Consider the following 21213-nt stretch of genomic DNA (forward strand, 5'->3'; position numbering starts at 1 on the left):
CAAGACCGGGATTAAGGGCACAGCTGATGTGATGGAATGCTTAAACATTTGCAACAATGTACCTGGACTAAAACAATAGAGAGCAAACAGCAAGAATCCACCTTGATTTGGGGAAGCCATCAAGCTGCTAAGGACTGGACCATGCCTTAGGGCGTGTGTGGGGAGAGGGCAGTTCAGTGGAAGGACGTTACGGTTGGTGCCTGATATGGGTTTGAGATGTCATGCTATCACTAACTGCGTACCTTGGGGCAAATCTTTGCACCTCTGAGCCATGAGGTTCTCATCTGGAAGATGGGGAGAATAATTCCAACTTCAGAAAGTGACTGAAGCCTGAATAAGATGAAACACGGTAAGATATGCAAGCAGTTGGCAAGATACATGATAAAGACAAGACAGAGGAGAGTCATCGTGAGGAGGAGAAGGATAAACAAGGTTCACAGGAGCGCGTGCAGCCTGCTGTCTATCAGCTGCTTGCCCATAGACATCTGCTGAATACCCAGACCTTACTGAAAGCGAAAGAGTAGAGCATCAGACCAAGAGGTACATTGACATAGGCTGCAGGGGACGAGGGCACCACAACCAACTCAGGTACAGTTTGATCCTAAAGAGGAAAAAATGCATACGTAAAAAAATGAGACAGTTGACCCAGACCATATTGGAGATGACTTTTCAGCCCTGAGGCCGAAAAGCCCCGATGATTTTTTGATGATTGTACAGCTATTCACATATCTGGTTTCGGACACACGGTGACAGAAAGAATTAAAAAATCTGCCTCAATCACTTTGAATTTTTGGCCTTTTCCCACTCTCTTAATCGCTCCCCTACCTGCTGGTATCACATTGCCACATTAGGGGACAGGATTGGCAAAGATGACTGAGAAAGCTCGTCTGCAAGGTCGTGCCTCGAACCTAGGGATAATCTCTTTCCTACAGAACGTTTCCAGTTGGGGAACAAAGCTGGGGCATGGGCAGTATCTCGTCTAGTGCAACAGGGTGCAGTAACAATAAAAAAAGAAGACATAATAGTCTACGTTTACATGATGGTGATAATCTGTCAGGCATTGTTCAAAGCACCTATTGCATAAACTCATTAAAACCCCGCAGTGTCTCTATGAAGAGTGGCTACTGCTATCCGCATTTTGCAGATGAGGAGACTGGCACAGAGAGTTAGGGAATCTGGCCAAGGTCACAGGGGGCAGTTGCAGAGGTGGCACACAAAGTCCGGCGACCAAGCTTTCAGCTACTGCACTTTCTAGCAGGGCAGAAATAGTACAGATCCTCAACATGACTGGCTCCGTGTGCGGCCTTGACTGAGCGGTATCACAGCAGTAAGCACTGAATGGGGGTGGGGGGATACTGCTCATGCGCGAGCTTGCTGAGACCATGCAGCAGGATGCCTGCATCGAGGGCCCGTTCCAGCACAAAGAACTGGTGACATGCCTGGCACACACACTCCTCCACTTCAGCGCTGGCTTTCCAATTGTGATATTTCAGCCATCTCTAAACACTGTGGGTGAAGACCCTTCCAGATCTCCTCAAGCTCCATCCTAGGCTCTGCCTAAATGTGTAATTCCCACTGTCAGAAATGAAAGGAGAGGGCAGGTAAGATTGCACCTGATCTAGAAATGTTTTCTTCGGGGATCATTCGTAAGGCTTCACTGGACTCTGAATGATGCTATCCTGGTGATATGCATTCAGAATAAAATTCTTGATGACCCCTCTCAGCGACACCACCCTCCCCACCTAGCCTCATCTATCCCTGGCAATGGCATATGATGAGGCCCACTGCCATCTCAAGGAGTCATGTTTCCAAAATTTGTCCCAGCAGAAAAACCATATTACGCGCCCCTGCTGGGTAATGTACATTTCCATCTTTCTCTGAATTCCCAATACACTGAAGTGCTGATTTTCTTTTCTGTTATTTTTTTAATGATTCCTCTGTTTTGTGTACATGTTTCTATAGTGTCAGCTAAGGCTTCATGTGGGTCCATCCCCTACCATGCGCCTGTAAATTCAGAACCCATGAAATTCTGTGAGAAGTTCAGCTTATCAACCACTGTGTAAACCCAACGTACTTACTTAATGTAGAGTCTCTGTCACAGTGCTCTGACACTCTTCCAAACTCATCTTGGGGTTTCCAGAATCTCTAGGGATCCCATGGCCCATGAGAAATTCACATGTGTAAGAACTGACCACTCAGAGCTCTCTAAACAGCAATTGTATCCTAACTGTCTGCCCTCCCTCCATCTGAATCAGCTTGTAGTCTGTAACTCGGCAGCTCCACAATACCCCCTGGATCCATTATTTCTCAGAGAGGTTCCCACTGGCTCATTCGCAGGACCACTGAAAGGCTAGATAAATTATATCTCAGAAACCCCTCTGGGCCAGCATTGGGTTAACCCTTACAAAGGGTTCTAGCTGTTCAGATGGGCCATTTACTGGGAGCCCCGCTGCTCCGACCTTTGCAGTTTGCACAAACATGATTGCGTCTTGCTTTTGTTAATTGCCTTATGCATCCACCTCCTCACCCTTGGGGGGCATGCAGTCTCTTAGCGGTTCCCAAGATGGCCCTGACATTGTTGTATACAGCTCTGCACCCCGTGAGAAAATCTCCACAAACTGAGAACAAGATTTGTTCAGAATGATGCCTTTTGTGTCCGCCACAGGCCTTCTTTCCTACGGGTGTCTGCCTGTGGGCAGCAGACAGGCCGGGCGGTTTACCACTCTTGACTTTCTCACACCCTGTCTTTTCCAGTATGTTCTCCTTCAGGCCACCTGCAGTCTCCAAAAGATAGTTCCTTTGAGAAATAAAGATCCCTTCACCCTCACATGCAAAAGAGAAATTAATTTCACTTTTCCTCAGCCTCATTATCTTCTTAATTGTCTTCTCTGCCCCCTCAGTAGCAAGGACTGTCTATGGATTTCTAGGCAGCCTTTCTAGGCTACCATGTTCCAAGAGGACAGTGGGTTTCATGCTACCACTTAATCACTCCAATATTAAGCATTATAAGAAAGGCAAAGCTATCCCACTCAGCAACCCTATGTTGAGTCACAATCTGTGCCCTGAGTCATGACTTCATCTTGATTTGCTTTTGAGAAGACATCTGTACCTTATGATGAAGCGTGACTATCACGGATGGGTCTCTCTCTCCGCTTTTGCAAGAATTTTGTCATGCACCATTTCCATAAAGCTGAGCAAATCCCTTCTGTAAAGCAGGCCACTGTATGGTCCTTCTCAGTTTGCAGAAGGCAAGGTCAGAGAAGGGCAGATGCATTCTTAACGTAGTCCAAATACATGGTGGTACGAGCTAGGACTAGAATCAGGTACCCTGAGTCCCTGTGGTCTTACTATATGAGACTCGGAGTTAATGAAGACATAAAACAAAAAGATACTGTCTCTGATCTCCACCACCTTATAGTCACAGCCTCCTTCCTCCCACCATCACCACCTCTGTGTCTTCCTTGAATCTTCCCTTTGCAAAGTCTCCCAGAACTTCTGAAATGACAATGATCAGTCCCCCATGAAAGACAATCATTTATGGATTTGCAGATCTCATCTAATCCTGGCAGATTTCATCACCATACCCCCTAAGCCATTTTGGTCAAGGCCTTTCCCAGACAAGAGATGCAGTAAATATTTGCTGATCCTAAATGATTCCAGCTTTCATCCTTTTTCATCAGACTTCATTTCAATTACCTTCTCCCCAGGTATTCATCCCCCTCCTCCTTTTCTAGCTGTTTTTCCCCTCTTCAGGTCCTCCCCTCCTCCCTTTAGATTTGGATGTTTCCAGAGTTCACAGCACTCAGAGCAAGACTAGGAATTAAGATTAGAAGCATTCACTGAAATGACTGATTAAAAATGGACACAATGAAAACCCAGAGAGAATACGTAACGATGAGCTTCTGTCAATCTCCAAACTCTCCTCAGTGCAGTCCACAGACTACTTACTTCCTAGGCAGGGAGATTGCAAAGTGGAGAGGTCTACATTTCTTACCCCTCACCCTGTATGAGGCCTTTGTGATCTGGCCTCTCCCTACCTTATTCTCATCTTATGACGCTCTCTTTCTCAGGCAAAAGCTTCAGTCCCACCATCCCTTAGATTTCCTGAGGCTGACCCCACCTAGTGACACCATCATTGTTCTCTGTCTTCAATAGAATGTCCCCACGTAATCATGTGGTTGGGTCCTTTCATTTAAATCTCAGTTCTAATATCACCCTCTCCTGAGGGTCTTTTCCTGATGACCCTAAAGTTCTGTGACCTACATTTCTTTCTAGCCTATTGGCCCCAATTTTTATTTGCATGATATTTACTATTATATGAAATTATTCTGCTAGCCCATGTATTTACTCATCTGTTAGCAAGCTCTCCCCACTAGATCATCAGCTTCATGAGAACAGGACCATGTTGACGCTACATTTCTCCCATCTAGATCTGTGCTATCCTCATACAACTGTTTAGATTTTAAACACGAATAAAACTCAAGTAAGATTAAAAACCCATTTATCAGTTACACCACCGATGTTCCAAGTGCTCAGCAGTCCCATGCGGTTACGGGCCACCATACTGACAGCGTGGAAAGCCTATCCAGGGTCACAGAAAGTCCTATGCGGCGGCATGGGTCTACAGCAAGGCTTGAAGAATAGTAGGCAGCCGACAAATACTACTCAAATCAGTACGTGAAAGAACGTTCCTTTTAATCCTCACTCAATTCCACCTCTCCTTTCTGTGGCTGACCCTGTAAGTAAGATAAACTAGACAATGTCTAGGCCAACATCCAGCTTGGTGAGAGGCCTGAAAGGATATTACAGGAGACAGGGCTGTGAAAACAAGCCCATCCAATCTGAAAGGGAATACTTGCAGCTAAAAAGACTGGAAGCGAATTACACTTGTATTGCACGGTCTTAGAGACCCATGGACAGAAGACAGATCTAGTGTCAAGGTGAGGAAACAATTCAACAGAGCTCTCCCTGGACAACACAGGCTGGTTTGTGTGACAAAGAAGTCACTATTGCTAAAAGTACTAGAAATGAGGCTGAGTGGCCACGTGTTATGGTCATTACAAAACGGATTCTTGATTCTTGAATAATGAGAACAATTTGGTTACAGTGAAATATTAAAATACTGAGATTCCTTGATGAATACATCATGAAACATCAATTTCAAAGAGTTAATGATATGCCCGCCAACTCTTCCTGGCATCTACTGAACAACCCAATCCTGTTAGCCATCCACGATGGCTACCATTAACTCAGCGGTACACTGGGACAGGCAGAGATGCTGGAACAAGGAGGTCTTAGGCTCAAAGTCTAGCTCCGCTGGTTATGTGAAGGGGCCTCTCCATCCTTGCACTTCTCTCTTCTGTAAAAAAGGGGCTGTATCTGTCTCACTGGGTGAGAACGAAGGTTAAATAAGAACAAAACTAAAGACCCTGGAACACAGCAGGGAAATTTTCATTTCTAAGAAGGACAGAAGTTTACCGGCCCGTGTATCATTACTGGTGTCCCTACATCGTTGGCAAAGGGGGTGTAATGTTGAAGCCATTATTGCATTGCTTTGAGTGAATATGAAACAATTATCAGAAAGAGAAAGAGAGAGAGAAATTACAGCTGCTGATGAGTCTGGGCTTCAGATGTAACAGCAAACATTTCTAGAGCAACTACCCTGTGTCAGTTTCTGGGGACAAAAGATGCTCCTGAGACCTTTGACCGTACTGAGGGCAAAGCAAGATGCAGGCCCAAAGAGCTAGGAGAAAGGGCAAGGAGAGACGCAAGCTAAAACAGAGTGTCAGACAAAATTATATGCAAGGACAGGGTAGAAAGAGATTAACTGCGAAATAAGCTGTGGGGAAGACTTCCTGGAAAAGTCATTTGAGCTGCATGTTGAAACACAGGTAGGATTTTTTAAAATGTGAGGCTGATGTTGTGAGATGGAGGAAAGACAGAGGTATTCCTTGCAGAAGGGGTTTGAATGAAGAACAATGAGGGGAATTATTTGGAGAATGACATTTGAAGACCTGTCCTCTTCACATGACCCCTGTCTTGTCTACAGTATGAGTAACTGGAGTCTAGTGGACAATTTGTTAATCTTTAGATTTTAGCAGGGGGGAGGCGAGGAGGGAAGAAGAGCAGGTGTGTCTAACCCTGGTGGCCTGCTCAGGCAGCAGGTACTGGTGATCTCATCCAGGGAGCTGGGAGGGGGATAAGCGAGAGGACGCGAATCGGAAACCGCCTCTTCCCACAACCGAAGGCCCCTTAGGCACAGATCTTTCCAGAGAAATAGAGGACTTTCCAGTCAAAAGCATAAACTTTTGTAAGCATTAAGAAGGAGATGTCTTATTTGGAGTGACCAGGGGACAGTGTTTCTAGGGTCCTTGCCTGTACAATTTCAAATATATTCGCTGCAGCCTGAGCTGGGCTGTCTAAACTCAACAGGGGCCCAACAGCTGATTTGGAATCTCTGAGCTGTTTCTTCTTGGTTGAAATGGAGTCACAGCTCCCCCTTCTGGGAGCTAAAGTGCCATCCAGCCCCAGAAAAGCCTGCGTGGAAAGGCTGTACTGCAGATGGGCCCGAAACCCCTGTTTTCTCCCTCCATGCTCACCTGCACCCTGAACCCAAGCACCAAGGAGTCCGGGAGCTCACTTTTGTGTGGGCCTGATCCTGACTTCTTAAGAGCACATCTTTCACAGGACTTTGCACTTCCCCTTCCCTGGGACTATAAGTCCCAGTCTTGGTGGGGGTGATGCTTTCACATAGGGGAATGCAATTTGGTGTGGAGGTTGCAATTCTCCTCTGGGAAATATAGCAAGTAGAAAGGATTTCTGAATCTGCACATGTCCAGGTGACGACATGTATGTGTGTGCTCCTATGACGGCCATACATATGACTGTATAGAGGTAAGTCTCATTAATGTAAAGAAACGAATTTGCCTGAAGTATTTGCATTGCTAGATGGGTGGACACTTGGCTCTCTGGAAAGCAAAGCATTTCTTAATAAAGAGCTCAGGTACAGTCCAGATGCCCTGCTGGCTTCTGTCTACTAGGCATGGTCAGTACCAGTCCCTGAAGCGCCTCTGAAGGCACTGGAGAAGAATGTATGTTCTCTGCATGTGTGTGTGTGTGTGTGTGTGTGTGTGTGTGTGTGTGTGTGTGTGTCTATCTGTCTGTCTGTCTAATGGGGACTGTGATTAAAGCATTGGACCTTTTCTCTCCAGGTCATGTTTCCAGATGGAACAGCCCTGAAATGCATCTCTGAAAGGAGAAGTTTGATGAGGGAAGACAAGTGATTATCTTGGATGGGAGCACGGTGGCAGGGTAGGGGTGGAGAGCGATATGAGAGCAAAAGACATGGATCTGGGTGTCAGGCACCACAGGCTCTAGACCTGGGCATCCCACCAACTCACTAGAGAAGGTTGGGGAGTTCTCACGTCCTCTCTGGCTACAGACTCCTGCTGTCTGCTCCTTAATATTCCTTCTAGCTTTGACTGTCTACGTATTTTTTAAAAAATAAGATGAGAGCAATTCCTAACATGGGGTCTCCTCTTTTGCCTTCACACACCCCAGGCAAAGTGAACCGGGGACCTCTGCTCTGGCCTAAGGTTCCCAAAGCAGATTCCTTGTGGCCGTGTGAAGGCTTCCGCCTGAGACATCAGCCTCTGACCAGAGAAGAGAGTGTCTGCGAGCGCCTGCAGGTAGCACCGCCCCCCACCCGCCAGGGCAGGTTCCTGCAAACACGTTTGCTTTTATCTCTCCCCGGAAGAGAAATAAATACGTCTAAGTATTTAAGACAAGTATATTTCTACGTTCCCCCCTAGAAGGCCTATACAGGGGCCCCTTCCTGCTGAGGCAGACAAGAGGCTGTGGCCCAGTACCTCAGCGCTTGCCCTCTGGAGCCTCACTGCCTAAGAGCTGAATGCTGCCTCTTACCTTGGGAAAGTAACAGCTGCTGGAGTCTGGAAGCCATGCTAACAGCCGTGAAACTCAGCATTTTTTGCTGAGTAGGGCAAGCCTTTAAGAGGCATCCGGGAATCAAATCAATGGCTGGCCCCGGAGTCCAAGCCTAACAGGACCTGGCCAGGGAGGCCAAGGGACTTAGCGGGGCCGCCTCCTAGGAGGCGGAGGAAAGAGGAAAGAGGGACTGTCTTCCTTACTGAGATTCTTCCCACCACCCGTGTGCCCTTGGCAGTTTGTTGGAGCCGAGCAAGAGATGCGAGGTGCACATCAGCAGCAGTTTTAAGTCAATTACCGCCACATTCCACCATGAGTTCCCCACCCACAACCAGTTCCCAAATTGTAGGTCTCCTCAGTACTGAAACACAGACACACACAGATGCGCGCACGCGCGTGCACATACACACACACACACACACACACACTGCCTCTCTGCCTTCTCCCAGTACCCTCCTAAGCCCAGGAGAGCCATGCGGAGGCACAGTATAGGAAAAGATTCTCTTGGGACTGCCCAGGCCTGGAATGGGGAAGGGAATGAGGGATCTGTCTTAGGAAAGTGCCCCATCCATCTCCTACCATGTTTCCCAGAGCCGCCCCCAAATGAGATTTCCTCTGTGATTCTCTGTAGCTATGATGGATGAGCAAGTCCCTGAGGGCCCTTTCTCCTCTCCCTTGAGGGGGATCCATGCAAACTTGCCCAGATCCTCCCCAGAGCACCAGAAGCAGGAGGGGTTGTAATGCTGTTATGATTACAAGCAGAGAGAGGCAGGGTAGACTCTACCCGGACTTGCCAAGCCCCAGATGAGCCCACAGATGACTTCTCGCCTTCCGTCACCCACTACCCAGTGACTCCAAATTCCCACCAGAATCCTGGAATCTGCCCAGTGTGGGATTTAAAGTGACAGCGTCTCATTGCCTCAGTTTGGCCATTTCTCTTTCATATTAAACGGTGAGTCCAAGTGCAGCAGATTCCCATCCTTTGGAGAAATCTTCCTTCAAGGGTGCCAGCACTGGGCTGAATAAGGTACCATCCCGGTTCCCAGAATCCTCGCCAAATCCCAAGCCCAGAGCCCCAGAGGGAGTCCACAGCGGGTTTCCCGATGGCTACGTGATCCTAAAACAAGGATCCGATTCCCTGTGCGCCGGAGAGACCTAATTAAAAAGAGACAAGAGCGCACATACAAACACACACGTACAAACATGCACACACACACATCGGGCCTTAAGTAGGTTATAGGACCTCTTTTCACCCCTCCCCTACACACACACACACACACACACACACACATCACAAACACACACAAACACACATCACAAACACACGCATCGAACGCAAACGACGCCGCACACGCAAACACACACTAGCACCATATCAAGTTCTCACCACGGCACACACGTCGGGAGCGCGCTAGGAACACACACGCCACTTACTGAGACCCGCATTTAACCCTCTGCGCCCCAGAATACGGAGACACCCCTCCCTCCTGGGGACCTGCGAGGACTTGCAGGCGGCGGGGCGGCCGAGGGCAGCGCGGAAGGGTGCAGGGAGGGGGAGGGGCCGGGCGGGCGGGGGCGCCCCGCATGCGGTCCCGGGCGGTCTCCAAGGGCAGCGGGGCTGCCGGCGCGGCGCCCGGCGCTGCCTTACCTGGAGTCAATGTCCGTCTTTGGCGGAGAGCTGCGGGCGGACGCTTTTTATTCGGCTCGGAGGGAACTTGGGAGAGCCCTGCGTCCAGCTCGCATACCGGGAACGGCGCGGGGACTGCAGGCGCGGGGGTACCTGGCTCCTAGCAGCCCGGCTCATACTCAGCCGTCAAGACCCCTTCGCTGGTCCCGAGGACAGGCATGAATCCCGGCTCCGGAAGGCGGTCACTACTGCCTCTGCCTCCCGGCTCCCCGGCGGTGGCTCGCTCGCTCTCTCCCTCTCTCGCCCGTTCGCTCGCCTGCGCTTGCCTCCTCCCTCCCTCCCCGCGCCAGAGCAGTTCGCAGCCGTGGGGCCCGGGAGCGAGGCGGCTAGCGAATGGAGAGGGAAGTCCGAGTGCGCCGCGGTCTCCGGGCGGGGAGCAGCGGAGGCCGGGCTACGCGGGGGGAGGGACTTACCCGGCGACGGGCGAAAATGAATGGGGGAGCGGCTGCCGGGGGGCGGGCGGGGCGGAGCCAGGAGCCGGGGTTTATTCCGAGGAGTGTTTTGTGCATCTTTAGGCGGAGGAGGAGGAGCGGAGAGAGGACGCAGGAAGGGAGGCCTCCTCCTCGGAGGGAGGGGCGGCCTGGGTGGGCTGAAGCCAGGGCCGCCGGGGAGTCGCGTGGGTCCGGGGCGAGGGTGGCGCGTCTCCGAGTCTGAGCACCCGGAGGGACTGCATGTGGCGTGTATGCGCAGACCCCCGCGTCGTGATGCTCTTCAGCGTGTCTGGAGCTGTGCGCGTCGCGAGCATCCGAGTGTTTCTGGGTATGCGGGTGCTTGGGTGTGGGTGCGTAACTACCCGAGTGTGGTTTTGTCTGGGGAGGTGCCCGTGCGGGTCCGTTTGTATCTAGTGCCTCTCTGTGAGTACTTAGGGCTGTTTGTTTTTCTGTATGTGTAGGCACGGGCCCGTGTAACCTCCCAGAATTAAGCGAGTGCTTCTCTACGTGGGCAGGACGTAGGAGTGAGACGCTGAGGAGACGCAAAGTTCTCTCCATAGCACAGAGAGAGGAAAGGGGCGAGGATACGGAGGCGAAGGCATTGGTACACAGAACCAAAGACTCCCCATTTAGTCTGAGATGCCGGCTGGGGCTGCTGACACGGGGGCCTCTTCCTTAAGTAGAAACGAAGGCCAGAACACAATCTGAATTCTCACACAGTGCATATTCTGTGTGCTTGCTTACTTTGCTTCTTTTTTTAAAATTTAAACCAAATCAGCAGTGAGGGCTCCTGAAGTCCCTGGAAGCGGAGGCAAGGGTCGGCATCGATGAAGGTACCAGATGAAGGGGCAGGGAACAATAACGAAAAATTGACGAGAAATTTAAAGGAAACCAGATTCAGTAAAAGTGCTGGCTCTAGACAAGTCAGAATCCTACAGCTATGTGATCTTGGCCAAATCACTAACCTCTTTAGTCTTAATTCCTCAACTGTATAACAGGAAAATATAACTACCTACTAACATGGTTGGTGGAATGCTTAAATGAGTTAATATATCTAAAAAATTTTGGACTACTCCCTGGCACATCCTGAGTGCTCAAAGCATGCTACCTTTAACTACAGTTGCTATTGTTACTAATGTTATTATTATCCAAAGGGTGATAAGAGAGAGATGTGATGATTAGACCTAAAAGATCTAGAGGCTAGTGAATTAATTAGAGGAAGAGGAGTCTTGAAACAAAATGGAAAGTGCATTCTTGAGTGAGGAATTGAGAACTTGAGAAGAAAATATCTAATTGGCGAGGTGGAAAGGGAAAAGAGATGAAAAGAGAGTGAGCATGTGTCTGAGAAGTGCAGGCCTGAGGAGAGAAGGAGGAGATAGAGTGACCAGTAGCCAGTTCAAAGTTCCTCCTTCCTTCTCCTCTCTGCTCCAAAGGACGGGCAGTCAGCACCACGGACAGCTCTCCGGCCACTGACCAAGGGAGGGATTTTCTGCTTCTTCCTGGTAGTATGTCTCTCATTTTCGCTTGGACAATTCTCTCCTCCCCTTAGCTTTTGGCTCAGGTTCAGAGCCTGGGCCATGGTTCCTGAAATAGTCCTGTCTTTGATTCTGACCACAAAGAAATACACTCACAACTGCTTCTCTCGTCCATGTCACTATGCAGCCCCAGGTCACTATCTCCTATTTCTCTTATTGCTTGCTGCTGCTTCCATTCTCTTCTACCTTTCCTCTCCCCCCACCCCCACCCCCGGGGTCTTGCTACCCCCTCTTTCTTTCTTTTTTTTTTTTTTTCCTTCTCTTTCTTTCTGCTTCTCCATGATCTCCCAGCTCAAATATCCCACCTTAAGTCATATTAGGCTACAGCAGCCCTGCTGGGAATGCAGCTCTGAAATCAGTCTGAAACACCTAGTTAGGGAGCTTCAGAGAAGGACCAAGGTACCGACTAATTCCTTTTAATTTTTCTGTCTTAATCAAACTCCCAAGATGGGCTGTGGTCCAGATGACTTAGGAAAAGGGGACTTAACACTATGGAGCATTTTCCTATCATCCTCTCCTGCCCAAGCACAGTCAATATTTCCCTCAGGAAACATAGAGCCCTTTCAGATTCTGTTTACTGTTATAGAGAAAAAGAAAAAGGAGAACGAGAAGTTTTGAACTTTTCCTGTGCATCAGGCATTTCATTTGGGGCATCCCTATATTATCTTTCACAATTTAAAAAAGGTTTTGAGATACGAGATAGGTAACAGTATACCAAGGTAGAGATAGTAGATGATGGAGTCAGGAATTCCACACCCAAATTGACTCTAAAATCTTCACTGTGTCATCTGAGAATAATAGAAAGCTTGAGGGTGATTAAAAGAGCTTAGAATTTAATGGGGTCCCCACATTCAACTCTAAATATCAGCTTAAATGTCTGAGACCATGGCATCCTCTGGGCCAATGGAGTATTTATCAGCTCTTGTACCTGGAAGAGGAGATGAAGGCTTTGCATGGACATATTTAAGACTCACTCAAGCCTCATGGTTTCTGACTTTTGAATAAAGCTTCAACCTTTCTAGGTCTTAGTTCATTTGCATTTGGCTCTATCTAGAGGCTTTGTTTCTATGAAGAAAGGCTAAAGGGGGCGTTTTTAAAAGTCTCCAAAGACTCTTTGGTCATCAGAAAAGTTCTCAGTGCAAAGCATTCTTAATGACTTACGGAGGAAGCAGTCGGAACCATATGGATAACATTTCTGCAGAAATACACACGGGTGGGAAAAGGTTTAGAGGCCAAAAATATATTTCTTTTTTTTTTTCTTCTTTGCCAAAGAAAGAACATTTAAGGCAGCTTGAGATATGTGAGAAATGTCTTGTTCTTTCTTTGGGGTGGGTGTTGGTGAGCAGCTGTTTGCTATTTCCACTGAATTTACCAAGGACTTGTATGATGAGGGAGGTGCCAAAGGATTAGGATAGACTCAAGAAAGAACTTCCTGTCTGTAGATCCTGGGTGATACTAGAACGGGACCTTTCCCCAAGGACATTTAATGAGACGATGGGATGGCACTTTTTTAGTCTTCAAAACATGATAGTTTGATAAGCATTGGATTATATTTTTAGAGTCATGGACCGCTTTGGGAACCTCACAATTTCTATGGATCCTCTCTCTTGTGAAAAATATATATATTTTAAGTGCCTATAAAATTTTGCATGGAATTTTATAGAATCCCTCTCTGCCAGTCTCATTCATGGATGTCTACACCTGGACTCTGGCTTCAAGACATATAGAGTAGATGGCTTTTATGGTCTCCAGCCTGACCTTATTATATTTTATAGATTGTTTCATTTATATATGAACTTAAAATATTGGAAAACAGAAGTCAACAAGAAAAACAAAAAACTGGTCAAACTGTCTCCCCCCACAAATAGACAAGAAATACAGATAAATGTTCAGGGCTAAACTGAAAGTTTTACTTTCTCCTCCTTAAATAAAGATAAGAGTTGGCCCTATTTGTGAAGAAATTAAAGGATGCTTTCCCCTTGGAAGAAAAACTATGACAAACCTAGACAACATGTTAAAAAGGAGAGATATCACTTTGCCAGTGAAAGTTGATATAGTCAAAGCTATGGTTTTTCCAGTAGTCATGTACAGATGTGAGAGTTGGACCATAAAGAAGGCTGAGCACCGAAAAATTGATGCTTTCAAATTATGGTTCTGGAGAGTCCCTTGAATATCTAGGAGATCAAACCAGTCAATCCTGAAGGAAGTCAGCTTGAATATTCATTGGAAGGACTGATGCTGAAGCTCCAATACTTTGGCCACCTGATGCGAAGAGCTGACTTAACTGGAAAAGTCCCTTATGCTGGGAAAGATTGAGGGCAAGAGGAGAAGGGGATAAGAGAGGACTAGATGGCTGAATGGCATCACCAACTCAATGGACACGAGTTTGAGTAAACTCCAGGAGACGGCGAAGGACTGGGAAGCCTGGTGTGCTGCAGTCCATGGGGTCGCAGAGTCAGAAACGACTGAAAAGTGCAGGAATCTGAGCTACCTGCTGCTGCATTGAAAGTCTGAGTTTACTACTCCTATCAAATCTCAGAGGAGTTAAAATTCCTTAATCTGGAATGTTTTGGGTTTAGAATAGACCAAACAAAGGCAGAAAAATGTCCACATTAGTTAAGTGCCTATGGAATGTGAGGTGATGCAAAAGAGTCAGAAGTAAATAGCTTCCCTGGTCTCTATCTTACAGGAGTCTGAAGTCCACAGACAAGCCAAACTTTTCCATAAATGATCACAATGCACCACATAATGTAGCTTTGGCACGTTCAAGGTCTACAGGAGATGCTACCAGAGAAAAGAGGAGGAAAAATTTGCTTCTATAAGATATAACATTTGGCACTTACTGAATTCTTTTTTATGGGTTTCCCTCATAGCTCAGTCAGTAAAGAATCTGCCTGCAATGCAGGAGACCTGGGTTCGATTCCTGGGTCAGGAAGATCCCCTGGGAAAGGAAATGGCAGTTCACTCCAGTATTCTTGCCTGGAAAATCCCATGGACAGAGGAGCCTGGTGGGCTACAGTCCATGGGGTTGTAAGAGTTGGACACAACTTAGCGACTAAACCACTGAATTCTTTTTATTTTGTTTTAAAATAAATTGAATGAGTAAAAACTAATATTTACTGAGTGATTAGCATGTATGAGCAACATTCAAGCCTTCCATGTCTTTCATCAAGATTTTTATGAATATCTCCCTAATTGAATAAAAATTAAAATTCATTTTCTCTCTTTCTTTGCCCTTCCATTTCCATCCTTACCCTGTCCCAAAATTGCTGGGACATTACAGTATGCTTAAAACACAACTTTTAGCCAGCATTCTACTTATCCAGAGCCTGGAGGATGTACAATTATATACCAAAATATAAAAATATCAAAACCAGAACTTTTCTGCCCAGGACTCAGAGCCTTCTAGCACCTGGCCGCTGTGTTCTTTACCATCTTATTCATAGCTAATTATCACCTCTGTACTTTCTCAGTTGGGCTTTCCTGGTGGCCCAGCAGTAAAGAATTCACCAGCCAATGCAGGAAACTCAGCTTTGATCCCTGGGTTGGGAAGATCTCCTGGAGAAGGAAATGGCAACTCACTCCAGTATTCTTGCCTAGGAAATCCTATAGACAGAGTAGCCTGGCAGGCTGCAGTCCATGGGGCTGCAATGAGCCGGACATGACTGAGTGACTGAACAACAGCAACAACCTTCTCTGTTAGCAAAACTGAATGCTCGCTGGCTCCTGGCTCCCAGTGTCCCTCTTTCTGTGCCCCAATGAAGGGATCACAGACTGGTCCCTCCACTGCCAGGTCTTTGTCTTCCAGCAACCATTCACTTCTGTGTAATCAAATCTGTGCTGTGCTTAGTCACTCAGTCCTGTCCAACTCTTTGCAAGCCCATGGACTGCAGCCCACCAGGCTCCTCTGTCCATGGGATTCTCCAGGCAAGAATACTGGAGTGGGTTGCCATGCACTCCTCAGGGAATCTTCCCAATCCAGAGATCAAACCCAGGTCTCCCGCATTGCAGGTGGATTCTTCTCCATCTGATCCAACAGGGAAGCCCAAGAATACTGGAGTGGGTAGCTCATCCCTTCTCCAGGGAATCTTCCCGTCCTAGGAATCAAACCAGACTCTCCTGCATTGCAGGCAGATTCTTTACCAGCTGAGCTACCAGGGAAGCCTGACCAAATCTGACCCCTCCTTAAATATTTAGTTCATATGCCATATCTCTAGGGTTTCCCAGGTGGCGCTATTAGTAAAAAAAAAAAAAAAAAATCCCGCCTGCCAATGCAGGAGACCTAAGAGGTGTGGGTTTGATCCCTGGGTTGGGAAGATCCCCTGAAGGAGGGCACGGCAACCCACTCCAATAATCTTGCCTGGCGAATCCCATGGACAGAGGAGCCTGGAGGGGTACAGTCCGTAGGGTCAGGACATGATTGAAGCAACTCAGCATGCCGTACCTCTGCAACGTCAATCTGGATCTAACACTTAAACATGAAGTGGGCAAGGGTGTACACGATCTTTCTCCCTCATATCTTGTCTCCCCCTCCACTCCAAACCTGCTGACTCCCTTCCAATACCTAGAGTTACAAAGTTCCTTTATTCCCCAAGGTCTTTGGGCTGGCTGTTGCCTCTTGTCAGAAGCCATTTTCCATTACCAGCTAAGTCCTCCTCACTCTGGAGGGACCGGGATAAATGTCACTTCTCTGACTTTCAGACCAAGGTAGGTCTCCTGATACCAACTTTCTCACAACTCTTAACTTCTCTTTCCTAACAGGTGCCATCATGGTACTTAAACAATTATTTGTGATATTAATGCTTAATATATATTTCTTGAGCCACAGCTAAAACTCAGAGTAACAAAAGATACCTTTGTGATCAGACCTTGGTACATACGAGTACAGTGAGCATGGATTAACCCTGCCCTGTGTCCTGGGAACTACCTACTCTGCATGCTTGACAAATACCCTCTCATTTAAATCTTCAAACAGTCCTATGACATCAGTACTATCAGCATGATTAGGAACCCTATTGTACTATGAGGAAAATTAAGGAGGTTAAACAGATTGCCCTGTATCACCTACCAGAACCAGGATTCAAACCCAGTCGCCCTGCTACAAAGGCCCACGTTCACAGCACCACTCTATCTACCCTTTGCATGGGAGGAGTCCAGTATACATTTATTGAATAAACAGAAGTTCTTCCTAAGCCCTTAAATCATTCAGTCTGCTAATACTCTTCTGCCTTTTATGAAGCTTATGTGCATATTGAATCCTAATCTTTGTATCTTCAGCTATGGCTGCATTCTTTCAGCAAACACACTCAAATTCTGGAGCCATGTCATCACCTACAAATACCTCAGCCAGGATCTGTTCCCTTCCTGGTTTACCAACTGCCTCCCCCAGCCACGAGAGTGGATGTCTTTGGACATAAGCACATAAAGATGGGTTCTCATATACATGCCCAGCTTTCTCTCTCTTCTCTGCTTCCTTCAGGCTGCCAAAGTTTCAGTTACCTGAGATCTGAGCTTACCCAAGCCATTACCCCAGTGGGAATGTGACTTCTAAAAGGGGTTTTAGAAAAGGTATTTAAAAGCACACTATCCTGTTGGCTCAGGCTCAAGGGATAACCTTATTGCAAATTTCAGTGTTCTACTTGAATTAATAATTCAGCATCTGTAAGTCTTTTTGAAATCTCAGATAGTCGCTCCTCTGTTTCGCTTTGTTTTCTGAAACCTTATTTTTTGCAGTGACTGAAAGATGAGGTAGGCACAGCAGGCAGCCCCACTTTACAGAAAAGGAAGCAGGCTCAAGGACTTGGTACAACTTGCATAAAGATAATGCCTTGCAATGGTGGACCCACAACTCGAACCCAGGCATTCAGACTCATCAAGACGGTTCCTGATTTCTCTGTTTCAGTGATTTAATGAACAGTCAATCTAGTCTATTCTCTTGTTCTCAGATCACTCTAATAGGCCTTAGTCAGACAGTTCAGTCACTCAGTCACATCCAACTCTTTGTGACCCCATGGACTGCAGCACGCCAGGCCTCCCTGTCCATCACCAACTCTCAGCGCTTACTCAAACTCACGTCCATTGAGTCGGTGATGCCATCCAACCATCTCATCCTCTGTCATCCCCTTCTCCTCCTGCCTTCAATCTTTCCCAGGGTCAGGGTCTTTTCTAATAAGTCAGTTCTTTGCATCAGGTGGCCAAAGTACTGGAGCATCAGCTTCAGCATCAGTCCTTCCAATGAATATTCAGGACTGGTTTCCTTTAGGATTGACTGGTTTGATCTCCTTGCTGTCCAAGGGACTATCGAATCTTCTCCAACACCACAGTTCAAAAACATCAATTCTTCGGCTCTCAGCTTTCTTTATGGTCCAACTCTCACATCCATACATGACTATTGGAAAAACCATAGCTTTGACTAGACATACCTTTGTCAGCAGAGTAATGTCTCTGCTTTTTAATATGCGGTCTAGGTTGGTCACAGTTTTTCTTCCACGGAGCAACCGTCTTTTAATTTCATGGCTGCAGTCACCGTCTGCAGTGATTTTAGAGCCCAAGAAAATAAAAGCCTTTCACTGTTTCTATTGTTTCCCCATCTATTTCCATGAAATGATGGGACCAGATGCCATGATCTTAGTTTTCTGAATGTTGAGTTTTAAACCAAGCTTTTCACTCTCCTCTTTGACTTTCATCAAGAGGTTCTTTAGTTCCTCTTCACTTTCTGCCATAAGGGTGGTGCCATCTAAATATCCAAGGTTATTGGTATTTCTCGTGGCAATCTTGATTCCAGCTTGTGCTTCATCCAGTCTGGCATTTCGCTAATAGGCCTGCCCTACCCTAACTCCCAGGTGGCGCTAGTGGTAAAGAGGCCGCCTGCCAATGCAGGCGACATAAGAGACGTGGGGTCAATCCCTGCGTTGGGAAGATCCCCTGGGGGAGGGCATGGCATCCCATTTCAGTATTCTTGCATGGAAAACCCCATGGACAGAAGAGGCTAGGGGGCTACAGTCCATAGGGCCGCACAGAGTCGGGGTGACTGAAGGGACTTAGCATGCACCCTAGCTCTCACTCCGCCACACTCCACTAGGGGGAGCCCTACATGGGCTGTTGGTAATATTTGACCTTTATTTTCCTTTGGGAAACCAGCCTTCTTAGTTCCACCTGTGGTCCTACAGGTGCTGATTCTAACACATTTCTAGGATGTATAACCAAGGCTGGCCAGCCAGGGTGTTCTATCCCAGTGGTCACTGTGATCGGTTTAGAGATAGGTATTGACACAAATTGGTACAATCAGAGTCAGCTCCAGAATATTTACTGGAACCATTATTAAAAGTACTCCTAAAGCCAAAATAATAATAATGGACATACTGACCTGGCAAAATCCAAGCTGAGAGTTCTGGCGACTACTTTTGCCACCCGAGTGAGGAGGCCTTCCTGAGCCTGAAGGCGACATAGAGGGGCTGCTGCGGCTGCTGCTGCTAAGTCGCCTCAGTCGTGTCCAACTCTGTGCAACCCCATAGAAGGCAGCCTACCAGGCTCCCCCATCCCTGGGATTCTCCAGGCCAGAACACTGGAGTGGGTTGCCATTTTCTTCTCCAGTGCATGAAAGTGAAAATTGAAAGTGAAGTCACTCAGTCGTGTCCAACTCTTAGCGTACTAACCCACAAAACAGATCCGGAAGTTCCTTAGGTCACAGACAGACACTTCACCCTTTGAGCCAATAACCTTCCTTTCTATTTAAGTCGGCTTCATTTGTTTTTTGTTTTTTATTTTTTTTTTCACTTGCTACCAAATGTGTTCTGAATAATACAGCATTATAAATCAGGATGATTGACTTTTAGGTACACAACTTTGAAGCATTTGATTTACAGAGAGCAGAAGTAGAGAGATGAACTTGGAGCCAGGTGAAGGGCCATTAATCCAGTTCTGGCACCAGTAAAGCCCTGTTCCCCAGACAGATCACGTCTATTTGTCCTCTGGACCATGTATTCTCAACATGTCTGGTAGACAGATTTCTACAGTTGACCCCCAGTGACCCTTGCCCTTGTATAATCCCCTCTCCTTTGAGAGTATAACCTGTGAAAATGATGAACCAGCATTCTTGGGATTAAGTTATATTACACAGCAAAGAACAAGGGTGGCCACCAGGAGCTGAAAATAGTCCCTGATTAACAGCTGGCAGGAAAACAGGAACCTCAGTCCTACAGCCACAGGAAAATGGGTTCTGCCTCTGCCCTCTGAGCTCAGAGGGGGACAGTCAGCCCTGCAAGAGAGCCACAGCCCCAGCTGATCCCTTGATTTCAACCTGGTGAGGCTCTAGAGTGAAGATGCAAGTCACCCCATGCCTAGAATTCTGACCTATAGAAACCGTAAGACAATACACGTGTTTTTTTAAGAAACTGAATTTGTGGGAATTTGGTTCACAGTAATGGAAAGTTGATATAATCTATCAATTAGGTGGCTGGACGAAACCATCCCTTCAGCTTTCTCTTTCAGCTCTAACCGTGCATGATTAAGTGTGGATACGTGTTTGTGCTAAATGTCTGAGGATTCTTGTACCACATCTTTTTCCCTGACAGCCAGCTCATGTCCATTCAGAAATACCTCCAAGGCTAGAAAGTGAGAAACCCCTCTTAGCTTGCAAAGCTATTCCATCCAGTGGTTTTTGTTCTGTACAAAGTCCTGCCTGTTGATGTGTGTAATTTTGAAGTTAATTCTATCTACATGAGCATGATTTGGGGGAGTAAGGGGTGTGAAGATGAATTCACATTTGCCCCAATAAGATAGTAAGATAGACAAACCTTCATTTGGGTGACACCGTGTTTTCCTGAGGTATGAATAAACACTAATTATTTTCAATTCAAGTGAGCATAGTGGACATGAGAAACAGATTTTGGAGTCAGACAGATTTGGGCCAGACCTGGCATCAGTGCAGTAAGTCTTACCAGGAATATTACGCACCTAACATTAACATCCTCAGTTAATGCTCATTTCATGTGGCAAGTGAGGATCCAATAATTTATCCAGATAGTATTTAATGGGCACCTTTTCTGAGTCAGCTATTGAGTCTATAGCAGTGAATATACACAACTGCCCATGGGAACATATAGCTTCCTTAGGAAGTAACATCTATCCCAATAAGGTTACTGTAATGATTAAAGGAGATAAGCAGTTAATGTAAAGCCTGACATGCAGTAAGCCTTAGCCATTGGAGACATGCTTAGAAGTGTTGAACCTCTGATAGGAATTATATTATTATTAAAAATTATGCTTATTGAACACCTACTTTGGGCCAGGCATGTCTCCACCTACATCCCATGTTTTAACTTCTGTAATCTTCTCAAAAATCCCAATAGGTAGATGCTATGATTGTCATCATCAATGAGAAAAGAATTAGTAAGTACCAAACTGAAATTAAAATCATACAGCTGAGCTCACAATTCAATGCACTTAACCATGATTTCCTACCACCTTTAATTAGATGTCATTAAAGCAAATGGATGACACAAAGCAGAGAGTTTCTGTTTGCATGTTTATTTTTTGAAAGGTGAAACCTTCCCTACATCCCAACTGTATACGCTGCTTCCACACCCTGAGCATCCCATGTGTGACAGATTCCGAC

General features: G+C 46.6%; 1 protein-coding gene across 1 annotated transcript in view; it reads right to left on the minus strand.

Moving 5' to 3' along the window:
• BRINP1 (BMP/retinoic acid inducible neural specific 1) overlaps positions 1-9999 on the minus strand; it is a 195791-nt gene extending 185792 nt beyond the window's left edge. Inside the window, exon 1 of the mRNA XM_018052690.1 lies at positions 9593-9999. The gene's annotated coding sequence lies outside the window, so the exon portion shown is untranslated. The remainder of the gene's footprint in view (positions 1-9592) is intronic.

Source organism: Capra hircus, chromosome 8, assembly GCF_001704415.2.
Source record: "Capra hircus breed San Clemente chromosome 8, ASM170441v1, whole genome shotgun sequence".
Classification (NCBI taxonomy): domain Eukaryota; kingdom Metazoa; phylum Chordata; class Mammalia; order Artiodactyla; family Bovidae; genus Capra; species Capra hircus.